Source organism: Delphinapterus leucas, chromosome 5 (genome assembly GCF_059928025.1).
Source record: "Delphinapterus leucas isolate spDelLeu-1000000601 "Yukka" chromosome 5, BTC_Dleu_Yukka2, whole genome shotgun sequence".
NCBI classification, from domain to species: domain Eukaryota; kingdom Metazoa; phylum Chordata; class Mammalia; order Artiodactyla; family Monodontidae; genus Delphinapterus; species Delphinapterus leucas.
Window position 1 is genome coordinate 39,189,861 of NC_143133.1, and position 26,429 is coordinate 39,216,289.

General features: G+C 38.7%; 1 long non-coding RNA gene across 11 annotated transcripts in view; it reads left to right on the plus strand.

Moving 5' to 3' along the window:
* LOC149749119 (uncharacterized) overlaps nt 1-26,429 on the plus strand; it is a 145,247-nt gene that overhangs the window by 99,197 nt on the left and 19,621 nt on the right. For 10 of the 11 annotated variants that reach the window (XR_016393235.1, XR_016393238.1, XR_016393241.1 and 7 more), the window contains one exon: nt 1-26,429. This exon is cut by the window's left edge; it is cut by the window's right edge and continues 19,621 nt beyond it. This is a non-coding gene — a long non-coding RNA (uncharacterized LOC149749119). The other variant, XR_016393236.1, reaches the window with a different exon arrangement.

Genomic DNA, 26,429 nt, shown 5'->3' on the forward strand with positions numbered 1-26,429 from the left:
TAAGCAAGACTTGAAGGCATTAGCTAGACTTGCAAATTTCTGTGTAAGGGCATTCCAAGCAGAGGGAAAAAATAAGTTCAAAATTGTGTCAAGTTGGAGCATTTCTCTAGTGTGTGAGGAAAAACAGGAGGCCATAAGGCTAGGGTAGAATTAACTCCTAGTCTTTCCTTCTATCTTCTTAGCTCAGCTCAAACAAACCACATTTCCCTGAATTCTCTGAGTGAGATCAGATTTCCTGGTTATACATTCCTGTAGGTTCTTGTACTTTCCCTTTATGGCACTTATCCCAATTTGTAACTAGATAGACATGTAATTATTTGACTAAACTCTTTATATTCCACTAGAATGTGTGCACCATGAGAACAAAGATGTTATTTTTTATACTGTGTATCCCTGAGTGTATGATAGGGCTTGGACTTTGTACAGACTCAATAAATATTTGTTTTCCCATGAATTGAATGGATGAATGGTTGGAGGAGTTGATGGATACGTGCTTTGTGAGACAAATCCCTCCTACCAACTCCTACCAGTGAATGGAGTTTTTCATTTATGAGCTCTATATCTACAAACAATATTATGGGCCCTGCCACCTTCTATTTTGGAAAAAAAAAAAAAAGAAATGAGAGATTTCAAAGACCAGCAATACACATTTGGATTCTAAGAGATGTTAATAGATCCTGGGGAAAAATAATCATCAGTGGTAGTATTTTTTTCTTATAAAATATATCTTTTAAAATAAATATAAGAAAATAGATTAAATGTATTAAGAGAATAACTCTTGCTATATGTGACAATCTGTCTTTAACAAAAGTTGGACCATACTTAAGAAACGCAAAGGTCATATGGTCCTGATGTATGAGCACATAGTATCAACATTGGACCTGACACCAAACACAGTATATGCAATGGATCCAAGGGTTTCTGGTCTAAATTATACATCTTACCTTATATTTTTGCTTTACATTTGTCATATTATTCAATATTGATTATAAATTAAACTTTAATTACTAAGAAAATTTGTTTCTTTGTAACTGTTGCTAAAAGGTAATATAAATCAAATTTGTGTTTGATTTTCCTTGGTTTGTACGAAATGCTTTCTGTGTTTCATGAATAAAGAGTAATTTTAAAAGGTTCCTACAATCACATATTATTGGGAAACGCCAGCCGTATTCATGTTTTAGATGAGAAAACTGAGCCCAGAGAATTTAGTGCATTCTTTCATCCAATAAAACTCCCTCCTCTGTGATTTCATGTTTTCTTCCTAGCACTCCGTATTGTCAATGCTTGTTTAAAAGCTTTATCTCCTTTACGTTGTTATTAGTCACACAAGGGCAGGAAGTGGGTAAAAAATTTTCTTGTCTTACAGAGCCTAGAATTGTCTGAGTCCTTAAGGACTCTGCAACATAATTATGTCTGAAATAGGATTAAACCCAAGGTACTATTTTTACTAAAGCATTCTCACTGCTTTTATCATTTGAGCTTTAGCTCTTCTGAAAATTATTTTCAATATTTTTCTCATTGGCCTGTCAAAATATATTATTGCTATATCCATATATGTAAAACTACTAAAACTGTACCATATATAAACAAATGCAAGGATATATATATATATATATATATACATATCTATCTATCTACCTATCTATCTATCTATATACACACACACAGTCAACAGTTTTAGACATGCTATTCAGCCATGATTATTTCCTTAAGATAAATTTCTAGGAATAAAAATATTAAGTCAAAAGAGAAAAAAATATATGAGTCTTTGATACATATGTCCATAGTTATTAGAATACTTGTTTCCCTCAACTTTGCAAATATTGGATTGCATCATTCTGTTTTTAAAATTAATATAATTTTCTAAGAAAAGAAGTCTCACTTTTGTATTATTTTGATTCACAAGGAAATTGAACTTCTTCTAGGACCATTGTTTTTCTCTTTTCGTGTTCATACCCTTTTTCCATTTGTCTACTTGAGAGTGAGGTGCAGGCATTTATCTATTTATTTAAATTTGTTAACTCTTTATATTATATCTTTATGTATTAAGGATATTTTTCTGTCATATAGCTTTCAATTTTATTTTCAGTGTTAGACACATAGCATTGCAAAAGGAAATATGTTCATATAATACTCCATGGCAATTAACAACAAATGGATTCTGCCAATAAGAGGAAATAACAATATTAAATAACAATTAAATAACAGTAAGTGCTAAAAAAAGAAAAAAAAACTTCAAAAATCTGTTTACAGTTAAATGATAGTCTAGTTTGGCAATACATATTGGAAAGGCAATCTATTGCCCTTGAGAACATGTTTTGCCATTTGTTAGGTCATCTTAGAAAAATTTATTTCCTTCCCTGAGCCTCCATTTCTTCAATATAGAGAGTCTGCACTCAGTTGTTCATAAAGTCTGTCCTAGTTTGACTTTCTACTCATCTTTGTTTATTCAGCTCCCCACAGAATGATCTCACTTGCTCAGTCAATCAGCTAGACCTTCAGTCTGTACAATGCATTCAACAAATATTCATTGAACGCCTGTGCTGTGCACTGTTTTAGATGTTGGAGCTAAAGCAGTAAACAAGAAAGAAAAATGTTCTGCCCCATGGTACTTATAGAGGGAAGGAAAACAGCATACAAGTATCTGGTGACTGTGTACCAAGGACCATGACGAGGAGAGTGACACGGATGCTACTCAAAGTGGGTGAACAAAGGAGGTCTTTCTGATGAGTGCAACATTTATTTTTTTACCTCTGACTTTCTTTATAACCTAATGGAGGAGTCTGTTTTTAGTGGGGAAGGAAAGATTTTATATTCATTTTAGATGTGTTTTACTAAAACCACCTGTGGTTTATTTAGTGAAATTTCCTGCATCAAACCCATCCCTCAGGTATATCTCATTTCTGTATACTCTGTAAAGCATTTCCTTGATTATACTTACTTGCAAATGAATTATCCCCCATTTCATGTTCTCAGTCTCCTTTTCTAAAGATCTCTCCATGAGTGGGAGACACTGAGTCATATATAAAAGAAATTTCGCATACCTGGCTCCACAGCTGTGATGACCCTTCCTTTAGGTCTCCTACTGCCCTCTGGCACAGTCTGCTAGCTGACCACTCTCATTATCTGCTTCCTACTCTCAGAGTCAGGCCAAATAGTTCCACCCAATAGTTCCACCTTCCTTGCATTTAGATGGAGTCACAAGACAGACTCCACTCTAAGGGAATGTAGAGGAATCCCTGTGGGGTGCATCCATGCCTGGTCCATGAAAACCTCCTCATCCATGTCCCTTCATGTTCTTTTTCAATTCAGGTAAGCTTCTTGCTGGAGTTGTCGGAACCGCCATCTTCTTGGGTCCCTGAACCACTGTATAGAGCAAACATATATCTCAACTCCTCCACCCCAAACCTGTCTGTGACCTAGAACTGCCCTTGAATAATTTTATTCTGTGGGGGCATTGCATTTTCAGTGTATGTGTTACAAACTTTAGTTGTCTACCTTAAGTCATATCCCCCGGCAGTGGCTATCAAATAGTATATCCTACATGAAGTGGACACTCTATGAAAATTTTATTTGATTACTCAAAATTGGGAAGAGCACATGGAGTAACAGAATTAGAATTCCATGTATATTTTTCAGCTTCATGACCCTCATTTTTTTTTTTTTTTTTTTTTTGCGGTACACGGGCCTCTCACTGTTGTGGCCTCTCCAGCTGCAGAGCACAGGCTCCGGACGCGCAGGCTCAGCGGCCATGGCTCACAGGCCTAGCCGCTCCACGGCATGTGGGATCTTCCCAGACCAGGGCACAAACCCGTGTCCCCTGCATCGGCAGGCGGACTCTCAACCACTGCGCCACCAGGGAAACCCCATGACCCTCATTTTTTATATCATAAAATTTCTGTTAAGTAGACCCCACAAAAATTGAGATAATTAAATGCTCATGGGGAAGGTAATCTGACAAAAAAAAAAATCTACTTCCTGCTGGGCAAGTTGGACTATTTATTGGCTTCCCTGTCGTTTTTAATCTCAACTTTTATTTACTTGTTCTCTTAATGTCTTTCAAAATATTTACTCAGATTTTCTCACCCATTTCCCATATTTACTCTCTTAGCTAAAGTATTGTATTTTATCCAAGTCTGTTACCATCTCCTGATTCGCTCTTCACTTGTTTTATTTCTTAACATCCTGATATATTATCTGGGCAATCTATCAACACCATTTCTCTCAACCTCCAGAGATCAGCTAAACAGTCAGGTTTCTGTCAGAAATCATATGTGATGATGTGAACTGGAGTCTAGATATGCACAAAGCAAAGTATACCTAGAAGAACTTTCTCCACCCAGTACATTTCACATACGAAAATAGAGATATATACCAAAATTATATAATAGTGAGTGTTGGGAGGTTAAAATGTGGTTGAGGTCATAAAGTCCCTTCTTTCCAGTTGTGTGTTTTTTTTTTTTTTTGTCTTCTTATAGAGTGAGGGAACCTGAAGCCCAGAAGAGCTTGATGACTTGTCTAAGATCTCATAATTGTGGTTAAAGAGGAAATCAGGTCAATGCTTTTTACAGAATGAATCAGAATAAAGTGGATTTCCATTCCAGAAAGGACATTGGCAATGGGATTAAACCTGAGATTTCATACTAGGGACAGAGCGCATAAATACCTGTCAGTTATCTAGATCATCAAATATATTATGTCTAACCCTTATAACATTTCCAGGATGGAGGTTTTATTATCTTCATTTGAAAAATGAAGAAAATGAGGTTGGTACTAATTGATGTTAAGAAACCTATACAGACTTTTAGCAATATGCTTAGCTGGAATTTAACTTCAGGTCTTTCTGGACGCCAAAGCTTCTGATTTTTTCTGACATGGTGTCAGAATCAGTTCTGTAAGGACTTGTGCACGTTGTCCTAGATACTAGCCATTCTTTACTATAACCTCAAAATACTAAACAGTTTCCTCACTCTAAATAATCCTCTAATTTACTCAATGTATTGATCCAGAGCTACACACATTACTAAAACAATCTTTTATATCAAGACACTCATGGCCTGAATGAGGAGAAAGACACATTATTTCTATGTGTCATTAAATTATTAAATGTTCATTACTATTAAATTATTAAACTACTATACTAAAATATAAACTACATTATTAAATGTTCAGCTCACACTAACTTTGGATTTTGCATCCTGTCTTTTCAAAATGAAGTGTTTTTTTTTCTCTATCAGTTCATTCAAATTTTGTCAAGTTGAAATCAGATGTGTAATTATTTTTGTAATCAAGAAAGTATTTAAATAGTAGTTCTTGAATTTATTTTTATTTACTAATTTATTTACTGATTTACTTCTTTCTTCCTAATAAGTTGCAGTGTAACATATAGCATGGGTTCACGACCTTAAGTCCTGAGTGACAGCCTGCCTGATTTTACACTAAGACACGTGGCCTTGAGCAAATAATTGAGATATTGATACTTTGGCCATCAGCTTCTTAAGTCATTCAGAAATTCTGGGTGTCCACTACCTCCTAAGTAAGCTGTGCACCATTTGCTGATTCTAAAGCTGTTGAGTGAAGGAGGTGAAATAGTGGATCTGAATGCAACTTGGGAACTTTAAATTGCTAAGAAAACTTAACGTTTTAATAAGCACCATCGCTTGTTTATTTCAAAAGAGCATAGCTATATTCCAGGGCAAACAACTGATCACACACCATGACTTGTAGAAAATTACAGTGATAGGATCATGTCTTTTTCTAAAAAAAAAAGGAATTTGGAAAATTTCTATTAGAGAATTTATCTAGATTTTATTGTTGTAAATTGGGATGGTGGAAATAGAAGACATAAGAAATAGATGGTATACAGTCAAAATGTGTTTGGATGAATATCTAACCAGGAGTGCTTGGAAAGGATGAAGAAGAAAGTGAAAGTTAATGGCAGAAATTAAGATTCTTAGAATCCTAATGAACAAGCTACTTCCTGAGATTCATTTCATTGTCAATCAGCATGATACATTTGTTAAGGAAGTACATGCTGCAGTATCAAAGGGACATGCCACATCATTTTAAAATGGTGGAGGGATTAAAAAGAGTCAAGTAGTCTTCATTTTCCTGAAAGTGCAAATGATTGTCCTTTAGCTCAGTGTCAGAAAAACTTGTGTGAAGAGTTGCCTCACATTCATTGGCTCTCTCAAATTCTCCCACGGATCCAGCTCTGAGAAGCTGAAGACCCAGAATCCAGTTCAGAGAAGTCATGGAGGGAAAGAAACACAGGATGTCTTCACCCTCCCCAGGCAAGAGCACACTTCCAACAACTGCTCTGCTCAGTAGGAGAGAGACACCTACCACAGAAGCTTGATTTCTTTGAGATGATAAATTTTGTAATCTGTTCTAGGAAACAAGAGTCTTCCTCCTTAAACCTTCTCCTCAACTTCAACTTGCTTCCCAATTTTTGTCTGTTGCTAACATTATTCATTGACCAAATCCATCCATCTCTCTGGGGGTTAGATTCATGACCTGTGAAGGTCAAGAGTGAGTCCACTCCTGTTTCTGTTCACCTTCTTGGATGAGAAACATTTACACACAACAGGCATTGCTCGGTCTGGAGAAATGACCCTTCTGACTCAGCTAACCTGTATTTCGGGAAAGTCAATGAGTCTATTGGACTCCATAAAATTCCATTCCTAAGATTCCAGCACTACTGGCTCACTCTTCCCACTGGGTAAGTCAGTTAAGATTTTCTGAGCTGTAGTTTTCTCATCTTTGAAGCTATGGGATGCAAATGTATGATCCCCAATGTCTCTTTGGCTTTTAAAATTCTCTGGACGTGATGTCCATGGAGGAAGTTTCTACCATTCATTTTCTATTTCTCTAATCTTTTACAACTTTGATTTCATAGTCCTACGACTTGAATGAATGCTTCCAGCTTTGCCTTTTTGTTTCCTAGCAATATGGCTGTCCCTTTGATGATCATTACCTATGCCTTTTTAAAATTTGCTCTGAGCAGGTTCTTCTCCACAAACTGATTAGCTGGTAGAATGCCAGGGTCAACTAAGATATAATTTTTGCACCCCCTTTTTATAAATGTAGAATGAGACCTAGAGAGATATTGTCTTTCCTTCAAAACACTTAACATAATATGGTATAAAAATTTTTAATATTTCTTTAATATTTGTCTTCTCCATGGGGCTGCCAGAACCATGAAAGCAGTGCGCTACTTGTTTTGTCAACAGTTTCTCTGTGACCAAACTTTAGAATATTCCTGGCCCACAATTCTATTTATTAAATTAGTGAATAGATTGGATACTATAATGAGGACCACTAAACTTGACTTTTACAATAACCAATGTCTTCAAATTTAGATCTTTGTTATTGTCTCCAAATGAAATTACACATGCAGTAACATATAAACTTAAAGAATTGGGGAAAAAATTCATAGAAATTTAAAGGTATGTCCCATTTTCTGACCACTCCTACTATAGTGACCTAATGAATTATTTTTATAAATTTGATCTTAAGATAATTATTACAGTGGTATTTTCTTCTGTAAAATGAGTCAATGTTAAAAGGAAGTATTTTTGAGAATTTGTTTCATTTTTAATACATCAGGAGCATCAAAAAATTAAGGCTGCTTACCTGTATCTCAACCTCAGAGAGACTCTATAAACGAATGAATGAATGAGTGAAGTGCCTTGGTATCTCTCTCAGCACTGGGCTTCATACCTGCACCTCCTAACTCTTAATCCAGATTCTGAATGTCTTGAGGGCATGTGCTAAGATGCTGTCATCTCTGAACCTCTGTGCTTGGCTTTCTCTGAATGACTCACTCCCTCTCCCTTCTTAACATGGATAACGTCCTAGTCTTTGGCAAGCTGAGATGTAACCTTTTCCAGGAACCCCTCCCTAATGCACCTTTCCTTCATTCTGGCTTATGTGCTTCCTGCAGGCAGAGACCAAACCTGTTTCGTTCATTTCTTTACACAACGTCTGATACAGTAAATATGTGCAGTAAACATTTTCAAGTTGTTGAATTACTTAATTCTGTGTAACTAGCTAACCATGGTTAGAGCTGGCCATGATCGATACTTATTGAAAGTGATCTGCTCTGCAACTATGTCTCTGCCGTTGTGGTGGTGGGGTCTCTTGTCCTTCTCCTAGGCTGCTGCCAGTATATAAAGTAAGATGAAAGGCGAATAATCACAATACATTTACCCTCCTTCCAGGCAACTGTATTATTCTGGACACAGTGACAAAGGTAGGGAAAAGTTGTCCTGACTTAAACGCGTTTGGCTGGACTTGAGCTCCAGGACTACACAGCTGAATTATCAATTTCATCCTTTAGAACTTATTTTTGCCTATGCTTACTTTTCTCATTAGCTCTTGTATGGTTAGCTGAGGTCACTCAGGACAAACTGTGACATGGCCACTGTTGCCTTTTCATTATTTAATGGCCTTTCATTTAGACTTCTTTTGGTTCTTCACCCAGCTCTGCAAAACACACTAGTATATTTAATCAATAACTAATTCAACAAATATTTATTGAGTACCTACTGTATGCTAAGCACTATTTTAACTCTGATGCTATAGCAGCAAACAAGACAAAAAAGAATCCTTACCTTCATGGAGTTTACATTTTAGTGCTTAGTTTAACTCAATATTTTGTAAAAATGTCTATAATTAGTTATTTCAGTTGATGTAGCACGTATCATTGGTGTCTTTTACCACCACTGTCTTCATTTTAACTGAAAATTTTCCCAATTTTCATCAGGTAGGTGGTAGTCTTCTGTTTCAGGAGTAAGTGTGTCCCTCCTCAGTCCCAGGGAGTGTATCAGGATTGGACTCAGTCTGGCCTTTTGCATCCTGTCTCCCTGGTAAGCAACTGGTTTGGAAAGGGGCATGTTACACATCTCTGGCCAACGGTTCAATAAGAACCGTTCTACCAGGAGGGTCTGGGAAGTCTTGTCTCATTCTTAAAATAGGACATGAGACATGGATGCTTGTGTTTCCCCATCTAGACATTGTCATTCCATGTGACATCTGGAACTGGAACAGCCATCCTGCAACAGTGGGAACAAGCCACACTGAAAGTATCAGAAGGAAAGAAAGAAAGAATCTAGGTCCTTGGTGATGACATTTGTCTGCTAATTTTATTTACCTGGGTTTCCCACACTACCACCTTCTTGTTCTGTGAGAGTGTATAATTTTCTCAATTTTTCAGTTGGGTTTCTGTTGCTTACAGCCAAAACTGACCTCACGATGTACTTGGTAATAAAGATCTATTTTTATTGTCTAGTGTAATACAGAGGTCAGAAACCTTTTTCTGTAAAGGGACACATAGTAAAGACTTTTGGCTTTGTGGATCTTGTGGTCCCTCTCACATCTATTCAACTCTGCTTCTGTGGCTGGAAAGCAACCATAGATAGCATACAAATAAATGGGCATGACTGTGTTCCAATAAACCTTATTTACAAAAATAAGACCTGGGCTGGATATGTCCTACAGACAATTGTTTCTAAACCCCTGGTACAATGCAAAGCCCATGGATATTGGAGTTACACACAATTTGTCTAAAACCCATTTCTATTATTCTTGCTATGTTTTATGGTATATATTTAAACCTAAGAAGTGTATCTATTTTGTTGTTTATATTATCCATCTTTCCCATTAACATGTAAGAACCATAAGGGAATAGTCTTTCTTCTTTTATCTACTACTGTTCCCCAGTGCTTAGAAGAGTGTTGAGTGACTTAATCAATGTGTGTGTGATTGAAATTCTTAGTTATGTTACTATTTCTGCAAGGGGAGAGTGACCTCATCATACACATGTCACCATAGCATCTTAATAGGACTTTCACACAAAAAAATTCTCCATGCAAGTGAATTGATTGCAGAATTAATACAGTCTCCTTTAGCCTCTGGCCACAATTTTCAAAATCCCAACCATCTGCCATCCAGGTAAATGTTATTGGTGATGACATTAAACTGTAGTATTACATTAGTCGTATATATGTGTATGTGTGTGTGTGCGTGTGTGTGTTGACCCATGAACAATGAAGGGGTAGATGTGCCAACAACCTCCAGCACAGTCAAAAATCAGTGCAAAACTTTGTGGTCAGTCCTCCAGATCCACGGTTCTGCGTCTGCCTCTCCATTACCATGGATTCAATCAACCAAGGATTTATTGAAAAAATATCCATATAAGTGGACATGTACAGTCCAAACCTGTGTTGTTCAAGGGTCAACGGTATATAAGGTACAATTTATATGATCTAATGTACATTTCATGTATGCCTTGGAGACAAGAGACAATTTTGTGATTTCTGTATTGCACATAGTGTCTTCAAACTGCCTGAAATTCAATTAGTGCCTGCTGAAGTTCAGTTTGTTTTCCCATTTAGCAATGGGTCAATACATTTAATTAACTTATAAATCAAAAGATGATTTCAAAGCAAAGAAACCTTAAATAAGCAGTTGCTGTGAGCCCAGATTTCTACTTATGGACAATTTAAACCTATCACAGTCTCCTCCTGAGGGATGCTAGTTAGTAACATTTTACCTGTAGAGAGATGGAATCTCACAGAAGTTAAGTCCTTTACGTACAGGTCACAGGAGTGGAACTGGTATCCAGACACTGGCCTTTCTCTCTAAAGCATGAATTCTTTGCAGAAAAATATACTTACTGATTACCAAGATCTGGATTTCAAGGAAGGGGACTCATAAAAACTGGTTTCTTATGCTTCCTCTCTTTACTCAGGGGATTTTAGAACTCCTCACTTAGTTCTAGCCAGTCATTTCATGGGGCTTCTCATCAGACCTTTGACAGACAGACCCCAAATGGGATACAGGACTGACAAAATTCCATTATTTTTTTTTTAAGGAGTGCAAAAGCCAAGCAGGAAGCTGACTAAGCTAAAATAAAGTATACTTGGTACAGAAAAAGAACTCATGAAAAACTCTTTTTTTAGAACAAAGCAAGGTCAATGACTTTCTAAGTACTAATTCTTGGGTTACAGAAGAGTTTCTAATTCTAGCTCTGTTATAAGTGCTGTGGACAGAGCGAGAGAATCTGAGAGATTCTACTTATACCTAGACAATGAGAGGAAACTGACAGATACGGGTGCCTACTGAGATGTAGACACTGGACTAAGATTTGATTCATGTGAAATCATCCACATTTTCATTAGGACATGAATCAGACCTGATCCTATCAGAGACCAGGCCTATGACTAGTACAGTGGAGCCCATTTGCTTTTGCTATTCAAGGGCCTTTATTTTCCCCACTGAAATGGTCTCCTTCATTGTGATTTATTCTTGTTTACTGAATTATTAATATATTCTCTATCTCCCATCTCAAAAAGCCAAATACTCCCTAAGCAATCTTTGCCTCTCACAACTTCCTCCAACCACTGTCCTATTTTTCTGCTTTGTCTTATAGCAAAGGTCTTCAACAAATTTATTTGCTGAATTCATTTTCTCACTTCCTGGTCCCTTCTTATCTTACCACCACTGTTGTCTGAAGCTTCTCTTGTGAAGGTCATTAACACCTCCTTCCTGCTGGATCCAAAGGTCAGTTCTCCAGCTCTTTGTAGTCAGCCTCTCAGCAGCCTATGACACACTTAACCAGTCTTTCTTTAAATTATTCTTCACTTAGCCATCAGGATCCCACCTTCTCTTGTTTAGCCTACTCCTTCAGTGACCACTTTTCTGTCTCCTTTGCTTAGCCAGCCCCCTTTTATCTAGATTTTCTCCCTGGGAGATCTTACCTAAGCCTATAGATTTACAAACCTACTATGTACCAATGTCTTGAATGCTAACCCTTTCCTTGGACCTCAGGTTCAAAATCTCCCCTTGGCCTCTAGTAAGCATGTCAACCTTACCTTGTACAAAATAAATATAGGTCCAAAATAAAACTCTTGACTCTTACATTTCAAAATTTCTCCTCCTCTAATCTTCCTCATCTTGGTAAATACCAACATCATTTACTCAATTTCTCTTCTCTTTGCTCATATGTTATTATTAATCTATTTGTAAACTTTGTAGGTTCAAAATTCAAAATATAATGCAAATTTGAACATTTTACCACCTCTTTTGCTAACACTCAAGCCCCTCCAATCCATCAAGATTTATCCCAGCCTCAGGAACTTTGCATTTTCTCTTGGTCCTTGAATTTTAATCACGCTGACCTCCATAGAGCTCGTGCCCTTGCCTCCTTCAAAGATTCCACATCCTTAGAGACCTCCTTTGACAGCCTTTCTAAAACAATTTTCACCATTGTGACCTCCTGTCACTCTGGTTTATTTTTCTTCATAGCACTTATGTCCATCGGAAATTATATTTATTTATTTACTTTCTGCTGTCTGTCTCTCCAAGTAGGAGGTAAGATCTGTAAGAAAAGGGGCATTGTTTTTGTTGGGTTATTTATTCTTTCCATTTACATGGGATCTTATACAATTGTGTGGACAGCTATTTTGCCAGTGCCTAGAAATGGACCTGGCATATGTTAGACATTCAATAAATATTAGTTGAACTAATAAATTTTTGGCACTGAGTCCTTATATTTGCATGTTGCTTCTGAACTTTCTAAGTTGTTCTTTCATCTAAATGTCATATAATGGTAATATTAACCTTTATTACTTGCTTACAGTATGTCAGGCCTTGTACTAAGGATTTTAATCAGCATTATCTGATATGTAGGATAGACTCTTTTACTCCAGAAAGAAGTAACACCACCTGGTTAAAGGAAATGGGAATGGTATGACATTGTTATTTCTTCCACCTGGTATTGTTGATACAGAGAAGCCCTTTGGAGCCTTCTGTGGCCAGCCTGGAATTACAGGCTCTATTTGTTTCCCTCACGGAGCTGAGTGACTGACACACCCATTCTGCTGATGCTGGGCTGTTGGTCTGCAGCCCAGGTTGCCTGATGTGTGGCCTGAGCCAGGTGCTCAGCTCAGATGTTCTTTTTCTATGCTGGCGGGACACTGGAGGTCCTGCCCAGGGTCTCTCCTGGTGAGCAGAGTCAGCTCAGAGAGCTGGGGCTCACAGTCAGGGGCATCTCTGTCCCATTTCTAGATAATTTGGCAGCAAATGCCGATGGCACATTTGGAGAGGTTTCAGACTCTTTGTTTAACCTTTCCCCTAAATGGACAGGTGCTTTCATATGTATTACCTTAGTAATCTAATTTAAACCTCACATCATCCCTATGAACTAAGTATGAGTATTTCTCATTCACAGAGGAAAGAAACTGTGACATGTTCAAGGCCATGAAGTGACAGTAGTGGAAGCCAATCCTCATGAATTATGCCTCGCTTCATCCCTCCCTCCCCTAAACAGGCACGCACACACATACACACATGTGCACACACAGCATGCAAATTTTCTCTAGCCATAATGACAATTTGTTAGGTCTTTATACTCCTCATTCCTGCCTCAGACCCGGGTCTTTACTGTTTTCTCATTTCCTCTCCTGGGAAACTAGACGTCCCCTCTCAAGCTTTCTGTCTCTGGCAACTTCTCTGGCCCCCAGAATCTCTGTGTTCCCACAGAACTTTGCATTTTCACTATTATTACTCTATCCGTCAGATCTCTTTTTGTTGTAAAAGATGGAAACCCAGTTCCACTAGTTTAGGAGAAAGGTTCTGGGGTTCTTCTGGTTTCAGGTGTTGCTGCAACCAGGGGCTCAAATTATAGTATAAGGTTCTTCCTCTCTCTTTCCCTCTGTAGCAATGCTTACCTCTGTGTACCTGCTCTCTTAATCAGACAGACTCTCTGTATGGAAGGAAAGAAGGCAACTGGCAGTACTGTGTCTCTGCAACCTATACTCCTAGAGGAATCTCAGTAGATTCAGGAGAAAAACAATATATACATGCATTTATCAAACATATTCTGGTTCTTCCTCTTCATGGATGAATTCTGTGGGCAGGACATAGGCTAGACCCATCCAAACTTCATGGGATGGTAAAGGTTACAGGAAAGAAATTCTGAGCAAAAATATATGTCCACAATAAACACTTGTCTCACATTTTTAATATTTTCTTCTTTTTTTTTTTAATGTCTGTCTTCTTAACATTTTCTACTCTAGTTCCATGAGGGAAAGGAAAGGGTCTTGCTCACCCCTACATCGTAAATCCCTAACACATGGCCTGACATACATTGGAAACTTACTAAGTACTGCAAAATGAATAAGTTAGACCAATAATGACAAGGTACCACATTGATTTTTCTTAATTACAAGACTCCTGTATTGGCTGACATAGCAGAAAATGCGTCCCTGACTCCCGTGCTCTAGTCGTCAAACCAGCTCTCCATCTCCTGCTTGCTTGGGAAGTTACCCGATGCCTGATATTAGACCCACTTGTTATGACTTGCTTCAGTTACCTATTGCTAATTCTAATTAGCTCTATCCGCCTACCCAACCAGGCTTCCTCTGACTGTTTCTGAAAGCTAGACCTATTGCCTTCTTTGACCTACTGTGCCTGTCCTAGTCTCTAGATATTAGGACAGAAGACAAGATAAAAGCAAAAACAGCAACACACACTAATATTCATGTCCTTTATAGCTTACAAAGCAGTTTTCTACAACCAGTCTTTTTTTTTTAATTGAACTATGGTTGATTTACAATATTGTGTTAGTTTCAGGTGTACAGCTCCAGATTCTTTTCCATTACCAGACTCTTTAATATTTACTGTGAATATCAGGATTTTGTTACCATTTTAGAGATGAGGAAACTGAGACTAGGCGGTCTTATTACCAACCCAGTCCATGCCTTGGCAGGTAATTCTGCCTCTATTCATAAGCAGCCTGTGATATGCCTAGAATAGAAAGATTCAAATGAGACTTTAATGATTAGAGGAAAATATCCTACCCCCTTTTATAACAACCATCTGGTGAGGCAAATATTGTTTATTTATTCAAGATAATGAAATTGAGAGCTACAGAGGAGAGAAGAGAGTTGCTCTAGGGATAGGCCAGACTTCAGCCTTAGCTTTAAATTATAATTTGCCAAACTGCTCTCCTTGATTTTCTACGGCCCAAGGCCTGTCTCCTCTGGGTCTGGACCCATCATTCTTTTTTTTTTTTAATAGATCTTTATTGGAGTATAATTGTTTCACAATACTGTGTTAGTTTCTGTTGTACAGCAAAGTGAATCAGCCATATGCATTGAACCCATCACTCTTCGATAGACAGTCTCCTGCATCCTGGTCACTATCTTCAGCATATTCCACACCCTCTTCATTTCAAGGGTGTGTTCTGATGGCACGGAGGTGACCTCAGGTGTAGATGAAGTGTAACTGACATATTCTCCAGGTATCTCAGAATGACTTAGCAGGTGGCTCATTGAAAATGAAGCATGCTGGTTAGGTGTGTCAGGAGGTCTTGTACCTATGCCAAAAGGCTCAGCTTGTCAAGGTTAGCACTATAGGTGGCCTCCTAGACCTGGGGTCTAGGAGTGGGCTGCTCTCCATCAGAGTCCTGGGAACACCATTGGAGCTTCTTCATGGTCAACAATAGAAATAGACTTCTCAGAATTACAGTTTCTAGGTAGGGGCTAAAGGCCAGCCAATGTATCCTCTGGAGTGCACCCTGATTACAGAACACTCAAGAAAGTTTGAGGCATTTACCCATATGGCATATCTTTGAAGTGGCAGAGCAGGGATTCAAACCCAGATCTTTCCAACCTCCAAATCTCTGCTTTTTGCCATGCACAATGCATATGAACCTGAGGACTTCGGGGAAATGAAATCCACACATAGAATCCAGGCAGATTTACTTATTAAATACTCCTTATATCAACTGAAAAACTTGAATTCGTTGCCTACACTGTGTGAAGTCATATCTGTTTAGTAGGGGTGAGGGAAGGGGGGTGATAAAGTCTGCTATTGTTTCTCCGAGCAGCCTTAGGGTAAGTGTAGATATTATTCCCTGTGGTCAGAACAATGTTAGCTGTTTTTCTAAGAAGGATCTGGTTGACCTCGCAGCCTGTAATTTCCTGACTATCAAACCCAGTGGATCTGGGCCATTCAGGCAAACCCCAGGTGGCCCCAGGGTAAAAGGACAGATGCCTGCCTGCTTGGATTCATGTCCTCTCAGGCAGGAATTGGGAAAGTGCAGGCGCCAAGAATCAAGGAAGAGGAGGAAAAAGTCTTTCTTCCGTATTCAGTGTGTTTTCCATATCGTGTTGGTTATTCAGTACATGGGAATGTGCTGCTGGCCTGCTGTGTGTACTGAGAGGGGGGCTGGGGTGAGGGGAAGGGCACCAAAGGTTTAGAGAAACAGGATTTGCCTTAGGTTTGTGTTCAGGAGAGGCAGGGTGGGTTATGGAAAGCGTATCTGACCTGGAGTCAGAAAGTCACAGAGTTTCATATGTTTGCCTCTTCCATGAAAACTCTTGAGCTTTAAATTCCTTATGGGACTGAGGTAGAGACATGGCATTGTCTTGGACAATGGAGATAAAAATACCAAGATTTCAGGCTTATTGGATGATGCAACAAAAAAACAATGCTGGTGACCCTTGTTACCTCTACCAATGAATAGAAAACTCAGGACCCATTGGGAAGACAAGACCAATCTCCCTGAAATTGGAAAGAACAGTTTAAGATGGTGTTTAATTTGGACAAAGCTACGTGGCATAAACTCCTGGTCTTATAGGAAAATAGAGGTAAAAGATGGGACTCAAAACAGCTAAGAAATCAAGAAAAATTCAGGGTAATGGTGAAACTTAAGGGAGAAGAGAAGGAATCAGATGACTATATTTTCAGTAATTTGTGTTAAGTTTCTACAGCACATAAACGTAAATCATATAATCCTCATAAAACTTGTGCAGTGAATTTCACTGTACTTAACCTTGTGTCCACAGGTTCAGAGAGGTAAAATCTAGGTTTTTTTACAGTGTCACAGATCTTTCAGCAAAATCACGTGGGATGCTTGTTAACAGAACATCTTGAATCCTCCTGCAGTCCTACTGAATCAGAATCTCTTGGGATGAAACCAGGAATTTGCATCTTTATAAGTTCCCTGGGTGATTCTTACACACAAGATAGAGAACCACTGTTTGAATTATTACCTGCACCTGGGAATCACCTGAGTACCTTGAAGCATACTCATGCCTGTGTCCTACCCTCATAGATAATGATTAAGTTATCATTACATCTTTGGCTCTGGGCATTGGATTTATAAAGGCTCTAAAAGGACATTCCAATGATCAGCCTGGTTTGAAACTTGCACTGAGAGTTCACTTATATTTGTGACAGTTATTATTCCAGTACAGATAATGTTGCCAGATAAAATACAGTACACTCAGTTAAATCTGAATTTCATATTAACAATGAATTTTTTTTTTTTTACTATTTGTCTGTTGCCATGATTGCACTGAACGTATTCATACTCAAAAATTATTTGGCAAATCTGGCAAGTGTAAGTCCAGAGTTGGTGTCTTTAATGTCAAAGCTCATTGACTTTTAACCATACTGTGGTGTTTCCCTTTCTCAGATTTGAAGGATAGGGCACACTCATAACTAAAACCATCACCCACAGACATCTCCCAATAAAAATAAATTGATATCAATATACAAATACTGCATGGACATTATATGAAGTGAGAATCCCTTAATAAGTCAAGACTTATCTCCTGTATTAGTTTTCTACTTGCTGCTGGAACAAATTATTATAAACTTGATATTACATGTATGTTATCTTACAGTTATGGTTCATAAGTCTGACACAGGTCTCAATGAACTAAAATCAAGATGTCTGGAGCTTCTAAGAAAGAATCTATTTCCTTGCCCTTTCCAGCTTCTAGAGACCACCCACATTCTTGGGCTCATGGATCACTTTGTCTTTCTTCAAAGGTAGCAGTGTTACATATTTCTGACCATTCTTTTATAGTCATGTCTTCCTTGGACCACAGCTGGGAAAGGCTCTCCCCTTTTAAGGATTAGATTTGGTTCATCTGTATAACCCAGGCTACTCTCCCTACCTCAAGATCCTAATTTATTCACATCTTCAAAGTCTTTTTTGCCACGTAAAGAAACATATTCACAGATTCTGGGCATTAGGGCATGAATAGCTTTGGGGGTGCACATTATCCTGCCTACCACACCTCCTAATTCATTTCTTTTATGTTTAGATTTTTAAAAAATCTTGATTCTCTGAAAACAATGCAATCTTATACAACATAATATAAACATCCTTGTGTAACATAATACATGATTCCTGAAAGCTGACGCTAAACTTTTATTTTTCAGTAGAATCAATGGTGAAAAAGGTGTAAAGTGAAAGTTTCAAAGATCGTTACTTATTCTAGTAAGCAAACACCTATATAGTGCTTACATTGTGCCAGGTGCTATTCTAAGCACTTCAAAGATGTTAACTCATTTAATCCTTACAGAACAGCTCAATAAACTAAATGCTAATATTACTATTCCCATTTTACAGAGGAGAAATAAGGTCCAGAGAAGTTTATTAACTTATCAAAATTTACCAATCTGGATTTACCACCAAAAGTGGTAGAACTAAATCCCAAAAGAACATTTCAGACATTCTTCTCTCCTTTGAGAAGAATGCTCACTGCATCCAGTGACAAAACGAACAGGACTCAATGAATACTCAACCATAGAAATGGCATTTAGAAATTCCTACAACCTTAATCTGAAAAATAGGAACTTGAGTAAATGACTATTGGCAACAGCATTTCTTAACAACTATTTAGTAAGGGGAATGTGAAGCTGAAGAAGAAATGTTGGGTGTTGGTTTAGTCTAAACATTTAATTTAGGTTTAGGATCTGTTTTAGGTAATCAGACTGTCATCAAGTGGGACTCAGTAAGTCTGAGCTACAAATAAGGCAGGACCATGGAAGGTTCCACTGTGACCCAGCCTCAGATAGTTAGGGAGCAGGTCCCAGATGACTGTAAGCTCAATACTTAGGGGTTGTGAGATTCCTCTTCAGAGGGGTTGATGTTGTTTGGAAAGACAGTAAAGCTAAAATCCAAATATTAACCCAGTATTTACTCTTCAAAAACTCCCAGTAGAAGTCCAGTAAAGGACTTCCCTTGCTCAGCACTTCTCTGTATAAGTGTAATGTACGTCTTCAGTGTCTATTTATGTTTCTACTTATTGCACTGTGCGCATTTAGGCAAGCCATCAAAAATCCCTTCTAGAATAGGTATTCCAAGTCAAATGCGTACTCTCCAATGTCATTCTTATTGGAAAGACACTGATGAAAAGAAAATGAAAGCAGAAAAACAAACACCCCTGGATCAATGTCCCCCTGCCAAGTCCTCTTTATCATCACAGAAGCACCTGGAATTCATTTAGGTAAAAACAACAAAAACAACAACAAAAATGAGTAATGAGTTCTATAATTAAAATTAAGGCATTTCTTCTCTTTCTGCTTCACTGTTATTGTCTGACTGTTTGGGGTACATTCTACTTGCCCCTCTGGATTCACTCTCTACCGTTGTCCACTCTGCTAGGAATCCTGGGAAATAGCCTTGTGTGGATTGCATCAGGTAAGCTCCTTATCATCTGGCTTCTCTTTGGACTTGGTCAGTGGGATGCACCAGCAAAAAAATAAAATAAAATAAAATAAAGGTAAAATGAAAGGGAGGTGAAGGGTATGTATTCCTGTGGTCCCCTCTCTGCCCAGTTGACAATAACCATGTTCCTCTCTGGAATACAGCAGCTCCTGTGGGAATCCTTTCCCTATAGCTTCAGTTTTTACTGGGTTCCCATATCTGCCCTCTCCTCTTCCCCCTAAGTGTGCCTGAAGTACCTATCCTAATCTAGACATATTCTAGGTGCAAGAGATGGAGTAGAGAATAAAACTGAGAAAAAAATAGCCTTCACTGAGTTTATAATCTAATGGGAAAGACAGAAGATAAACAAAAACAAATAAACGAAATAAAATATGCCAGATGGTGGCCGATGTTATGAATAAAAACAAAGCAAGGGAAGTGGGCTAGTGAGTGCTGGGGCAGGGAAAGTGTGACTATTTTCAAAAGTTGTTCCAGGAAGGCATAGATGACATTTGAGTAAAAAATTGAAGAAGGCAAAAAGCAGTTATGAAAATATGGGAAAGAACAATAGTCCAGGTAGAAGGAAAAGTATGTATAAAACCCAAAACAAGAGCACTCTTGGTGTATCCAGAAAACATCAAGGGGTCGTGCAACTGGAGAAGAGTGAAGGAGGGGACAGTGGAGGTCTGGGAGGTCATGGGGGCCATTCATGTAGGGACAAATTCTAAGGAATTTGGTTTTTATTTTGAATGATGTGAACCTCTTGGAAGATTTGTGCTGAGGAATTATATGGTCTGGTTTACCTTTTTAAATATTCACTCTTTTGTCTACAGGACATTCTTTGTTATTGTGTGGAGGGGAAGGAGAACAATAAGGAGTTATTGCAATAATCCAGAGAGAGGCTGTGATGGCTTGAGTCAAGAAGTGGAGGTGGTGAAAAATGGTCAGAATCTGGATTTATGAAGAAGGAAGAACCAACTGAATTTTTTAATATTAGTCAGGGTTCTCCAGGGAAATAGAACCAATAAGCTCTATCTATCATCTATCTATCTATCTACCTATCTATCTATCTATCTATCTAGAGATTTAGTTTGAGGAATTGGCTCACAATTGATCATGGAGCCTGAGAAGTCCCATGATCTGCCACCTGCAAGTTGGATGCCCAGGAGAATCAGTGGTACAGTTCCAATCTGAGTGTGAAGGCCTGAGAATTAGGAGAACCAATGGTGAAGGTTCCAGTCCAAGTCCAAAGGCCTGAGAAAAAGAAGAGCAGATGTTATAAGTTCCAGTCCAAGTATAGAAGACTGATGCCCCAGCTTACAAACAGTCAGGCAGAGAGTATCTGAAGAGTGAGAGAAAAGAGTTAATAATGGCTCTGAAATTTTTGACCTGGCCAACTGGAAAAGTAAAGTCTCTACTCATTGAAATTAAGAGATTTTTGTAGGCACAGCTGGGGGTGGGCTGGGAAATAGTAGAAAGTAAGTTTTGGATATGTCAAGTAAGAAATATCTCTTTAGCCTCCAAGTGGTGATGTCAAGTCGGCAGTTGGACCTACAAGACAAGGAAGGGTTCAAGGGAGATGTCCTGGCTAGAGATGTACATTTGAGATTTGCCAGAGCAGGGATGGTACGTGAAACCCTGCATCTGGATGGTATCCCCTAGAAAGCAAGTCTCAATGAAGAAAGTGCAAGGTCTGAGGCTCTTTTAGATGTCTTGAGAATGAGGTAGAAAGAGCCCAGTCAACTGTGAAGAGGCTGCCCAGAAGGAAACCAAGAGAGTGTGATGTAGAAGACAAAGGAAGAAAGTATGACCAGAAGGAAGGAGGAATCTAATGTTTTAAGTGCTGATAAGTCAAGCCAGATGGACTGAAAGTTGTGCATTAAATTAGCAATATAGAGAACCTTGGAGAAAGAAACAGGAGTAATATCTGTGGAGCAGTGAGGAGATCAAAATGATGGGTTGAGTTCAAGAGAGAGGAGGAGGAAAGAATCTGGAGAGTGTGAATGTTGACCACTCATTGAAAATTTAACTATAGATGAGGACAAAGAAATAAGGTAGTGGGAGGGAGGCTTGAAAGGGAGGGGATATGGGGATATATGTATACATGAAGCTGGTTCACTTTGTTGTATAGCAGAAACCAAGACAACATTGTAAAGCAGTTATACTCTAATAAAGACGTAAAAATAAATAAATAAATAAAAATAAAAAGCTAATACATTAAAAAAAAGATATGGGGCGATGATTGGAGGTTAAGATGTAGAATCAAATGAGGATTTTATTTTTTGAATGGAAAATAAATAGATCGTATATAATTTAATCAGACTGATCCAGAATGAAGGAAAAATCGATGATGCACAAAAGAAAGGAAACAATTGCTGGCTATATTCTTGAGTAGACAAAATAAGGAGACACTGACAGTTGGGCAGTAAAGCACATTGGCTCATTGAACCTGGTCCTGGGAAAATCAGGATTGAATTATTTAGAGCCTTCTCAGCATATTAATGTAGGTCAATAATAAAAGATGATTCATAACCACTTTTGATGTATATACAGCTATTTGGGAATATTTTTGCTAAGTAAAAATTAAAATATGCAGATGCATAGCTCAATAGTACAAGAGAAACTCTTGGGCTAGGAGACTTTATTCTGGGTTGACAAGGATCATCAAATCAGGAAACTCCTTTTACGTTTTGAGCTCTAATCTGTTCTTCTGTATTTGTTATTCACTGAGCCCAGTTCTTTCAGAGTCCTTGTGGTGGCACTTTCTATATTCTGTGACAAATTTTCTGTGCTCCCAAGTTCTGTCCACTTCAGGTTAACCATCTGAGATTTTCCAAACTTTATTTTCATTTCTAGACTCTCCACCATTTCAGTCATTCTCCTCTAACCATGTTTCTCCTTGCCAACATCATTTTTGGTGTAATCCTTGGAGGTAACAGCAGGATCTGAGTTTGACCTAACCAGCTTGTATTAGATATAGCACTCATTGTTTTTTTCCCGGTCACTTCATTTCCATATGTGCCCTAATGTTGTATTCTAGTTCTCTTGATATCCATTTTAGGCTAAAAGCTCATAATTCTCATCTCAGTGCCATAGTAATATGTTGAAACATTACCCTAAAGACTATACCTGCATTATATCATCTAACACTGTCAATCACCCTGTGGAGTGTGTATAGTTAATATCATTTTACAAAGAGAAAATGGAGACTCAGCAAGCTTAAGGGGTGTGCCCAAATCCTACAGCAGTAATCAACCTGGACAGATCCCAGGTCTGTCCAGAAACCTGGCTTGCCCATTGCTCCAGGCTGCCCTCAAACTCAATGACTGCCATGCAGATATGGGCAAGGCAAGAAGAAATACAAAATGTGATTATGGAATAGGTGAAACAAAGCTAATTCTGCTTTACAGGGTTACGATCATTTCAGAGATCCTCAAGGTAGGGAACTCATCACTTCTCATTGGTGGATGTAGCATAAGTATGAGAGCTGGAATGAACCAGGAAGTGGCCTCATTAGAAGGAAGTGTCTGGTTAGTTAGTTAGTTAGTTAGTCATTGCTTTCCTCCTGTAGCCCAAGGACAACACCCTGGTACCAATGAGCCACCTTCCTGCCAAGGGTGTGGTAAGAAACAGAATTCAAGAGCTACAAGTCACTACTCATGGGAACAATTTTTGCCTCATATCTGTTAAAAGTCAGACTTTAAAATGGCGCTTTCTGGATGGAATTTCCTAAAGCGATAGGTGAACGTGAAGGTACTATAACCAGAGTTTGAGTGGAAAAACTAGAGTTACACAAGCACGTGTTTACAGGATGCCCAGAGGTGATAGAAACTGCTTAAGGTACTAATAAAGCCATCATAATGGAAGAACATTGTGATTTAGCCTAAAAGCAAATCCTTAAACACTTGGAATTTCAAAGATAATAATTACTGCTATACCTAGTGGACTTCCTGGTAGCCATTCCATCCTAAACGCATCTTTGCCCCCCAACCTACCTCTGGCAGCTCTCCTCACTTTTCCCATCCTTAATCCCATCTGAGAGGCTCACCAGGGCTACAGTGAAACTGACAGCAACATTACAAAGACCACAGGAAATTATCTCTTGCATCAAAACAGCCTTGTCAAAATGACAGAAGGACAATGTCCTGCTCTGGGAGGTGTGTACAGTTCAATTCAGACCTGTGGATCGGAGCACTGGGAGATGGGTGGAGACCCCAACAAGATTTAAGCTGCTCACTAGGGTAAGGTGAAAGCAAGTCATAGGGCACAGGTTCCCAGGTAAAAGCTACAAGAAAATTCACTTGGCAGGGAGAGGATGATACTGAGTCTAAATCCTGCTAAGCCTGATCACAAGACAAGTGAGAAAGGTAAATGCTCAGGAGAGGAATTGAGGGAAGTGAATCTTCACATTTTTAGCCATGTCACTCCTATGACTCTTTCCCACCTCACTGTCCAAGCCAGCCCCACTGGAGGTAGAACATTCCCTGAAAGGGCTCTGCGTGGGGATATCTCTGCGTTTTGGCTGAAAAAAATGCCCTTTCCCTTTCTATATCTATCAAAATGAACCTTAAATGTAAGCCACATTCATCTTGAGTCCTTCTCAGATCCTTCAAGTCAGAACTTCAACTATACTGCAACCACTTGTACAAAACTCTCCATCCTTCATGTGGCTTTAGAAAGCTTCGAGCCTTGGCCAAAACTGGATTTCTGAATGGACCTGAGATGTCACCAGGTATATGTCACTTCCTACATTAACTATACAAGCCTTTTGCCCTCACTGTACTTCAGTTTCCTTGTCTTCAAAGTAAGAGCTGGATGAGATGATGCATGCTGAGTGCTTAGGGTAGGGCTTTGTACAAAGAGCACAGATATGACTTGCACAAAATGTGAGCCTTTTTTCCTCATCTTGACCCCACCTCCCTTGTGTACTTTGGTCCACCTTCAGGTCAGGGGGCCTCATTGCACTTTTAGGTGTTCCCTTGAAGCTATGCCAGTATCTGCATGAAAGGGTTACATATATTTCAGTTGAACTGAGTACAATATTGCTACCAAAAATTTCTCTTCTGTAACAGATTAATTCTGTTGTTAGAAGGAATTTGATGAGTACGGGTGATCCAGGCTGCATTAGTTAGCTAGGGTTGCCATAACAAGAAACCCACAAACTGTGTGGCTTAATCAACAGAAAGTTCTGAAGGCTAGACATTCACGATCAAGGTATCAACAAGGTTGGTTTCTCCTGAGGCTTCTGTCCTTGCCTTGTAGATGGCTATCTTTTCCCTATCTCTCGCCATGGCCTTTGTTCTGTGTGTGTCTGTGTCCTAATCTCCTCTTCTTATTAGGACAACAGTCATAGTAGATTAGGGTCCATCCGTATAACCTCAATTTAACTTAATTACCTGTATAATGACCTTATCTCAAAATACAGTGACATTCTGAGGTACTACAGGTTAGTACTTCAACAAATGAATTTTGGGAGATATAGTTCAGCCCATGACATAGACTATTGTCAAAACATACAAGCCTGGCTGTTTTTTTGTTTGTTTATTTGTTTGCTTTTTTCTAGAGCTGCAATAATAATAGACCATGAATGACAACTCAAAATTCTTGCAGCTCCATGAGCCTTGGCAGGGGATGGGGGGTGGGCGTGGACACCTCTACATGAGACCAGACATGCCTGGAAAACTCAATGGCTGAGGGAGTTCTAGGAAGAAGGAGATGCAGGAAATGGGGAGACAGTAGTCCTACCTACACAGTGGACCGGAAAACAGGCAGCTGAGTCATGGGAGGTGTTCCAATCTGGCCTTCTGGGGGGTGTACTGAGTTGGGTGAGGAAAGTGAGGGCTCTAGACTTAGATAAAAATGAGTTCCTACTCTGGCTCTGCCACTAACTGAATACAACATCAGTTCCTTAACCTTAGGAAGATTTTTTTTCCTTCTGTAAAATGAGTTAATGATAATACCTAACAGAACTATTATGAAGTTAAGTAACATAATGTATTGAATGCATTACTTATAGTGCTTGATACATTCTAAATGCTTAATGATTGAGAATTATGAGTATGATCGTTAGTAATAAATTATTACTCTTATTACTATAATTAATACAGTTGTTATTACTTTACAGAATAGGAATGGCAAGCTTGCTTTTCTCCCCATCATATGAACCTATATTTTTACTGCTGTGGTTCATACCCTTCATTAAGGCTCTCTTAGGGAACCAGTGTCTTCAGAAATGATGGCACAGACCAGTGGGTGGAGACTGATAGCCATGGAGGAAATCTTTACAGCAGGAAATTAGCAAATGCTACTAAATCAAGGCTTTTTCCCCTTGCTGTTAAACATCACCAACACTTCACTGAGATGGGAAATATACCCAAGAGCTCTCATCTCATCTACTCCCAATGCCACATGGGTTTTTTTGAACTCTGTAGCAAGCACTATCTTCTTTTCCAAAAATTCCACCAAGCCCTACTGAAATTTCATTGTCTGGCTGTCTGACTCCTAGTTTCTACTTGGATTCCAACTGTCTGTAAACTCTTTGGGATCAATGATTTCACTGGGTGAAGAGACAGTCTTGGGTATTTGTTCTCACTTCATGAATCTGTTTTGTGGCCTGTTCTTCTCAACAGCCTGTGAGAAAGTAATTGTTATGAACTAAATGTTTGTGTCCCCCCAAATTCATGTATTAAAGTCTTAACCCCCAATATAATCAAATAGCCTTTGGAGACAGAACATTTGGGAGGTAATTAAGTATAGATGAGGTCATGAGGGTGGGCTCCTCATGATAGATTAGTGTCCTCATAAGAGGAGGAAGAGACCAGAGCTCCCTCTCTACCTTGTGAGAACTCAGTGAGAAGGGGACTGTCTGCAAGCGAGGATGAGTATCCTCACCAAAATTCCAACTAAGATGGCACCA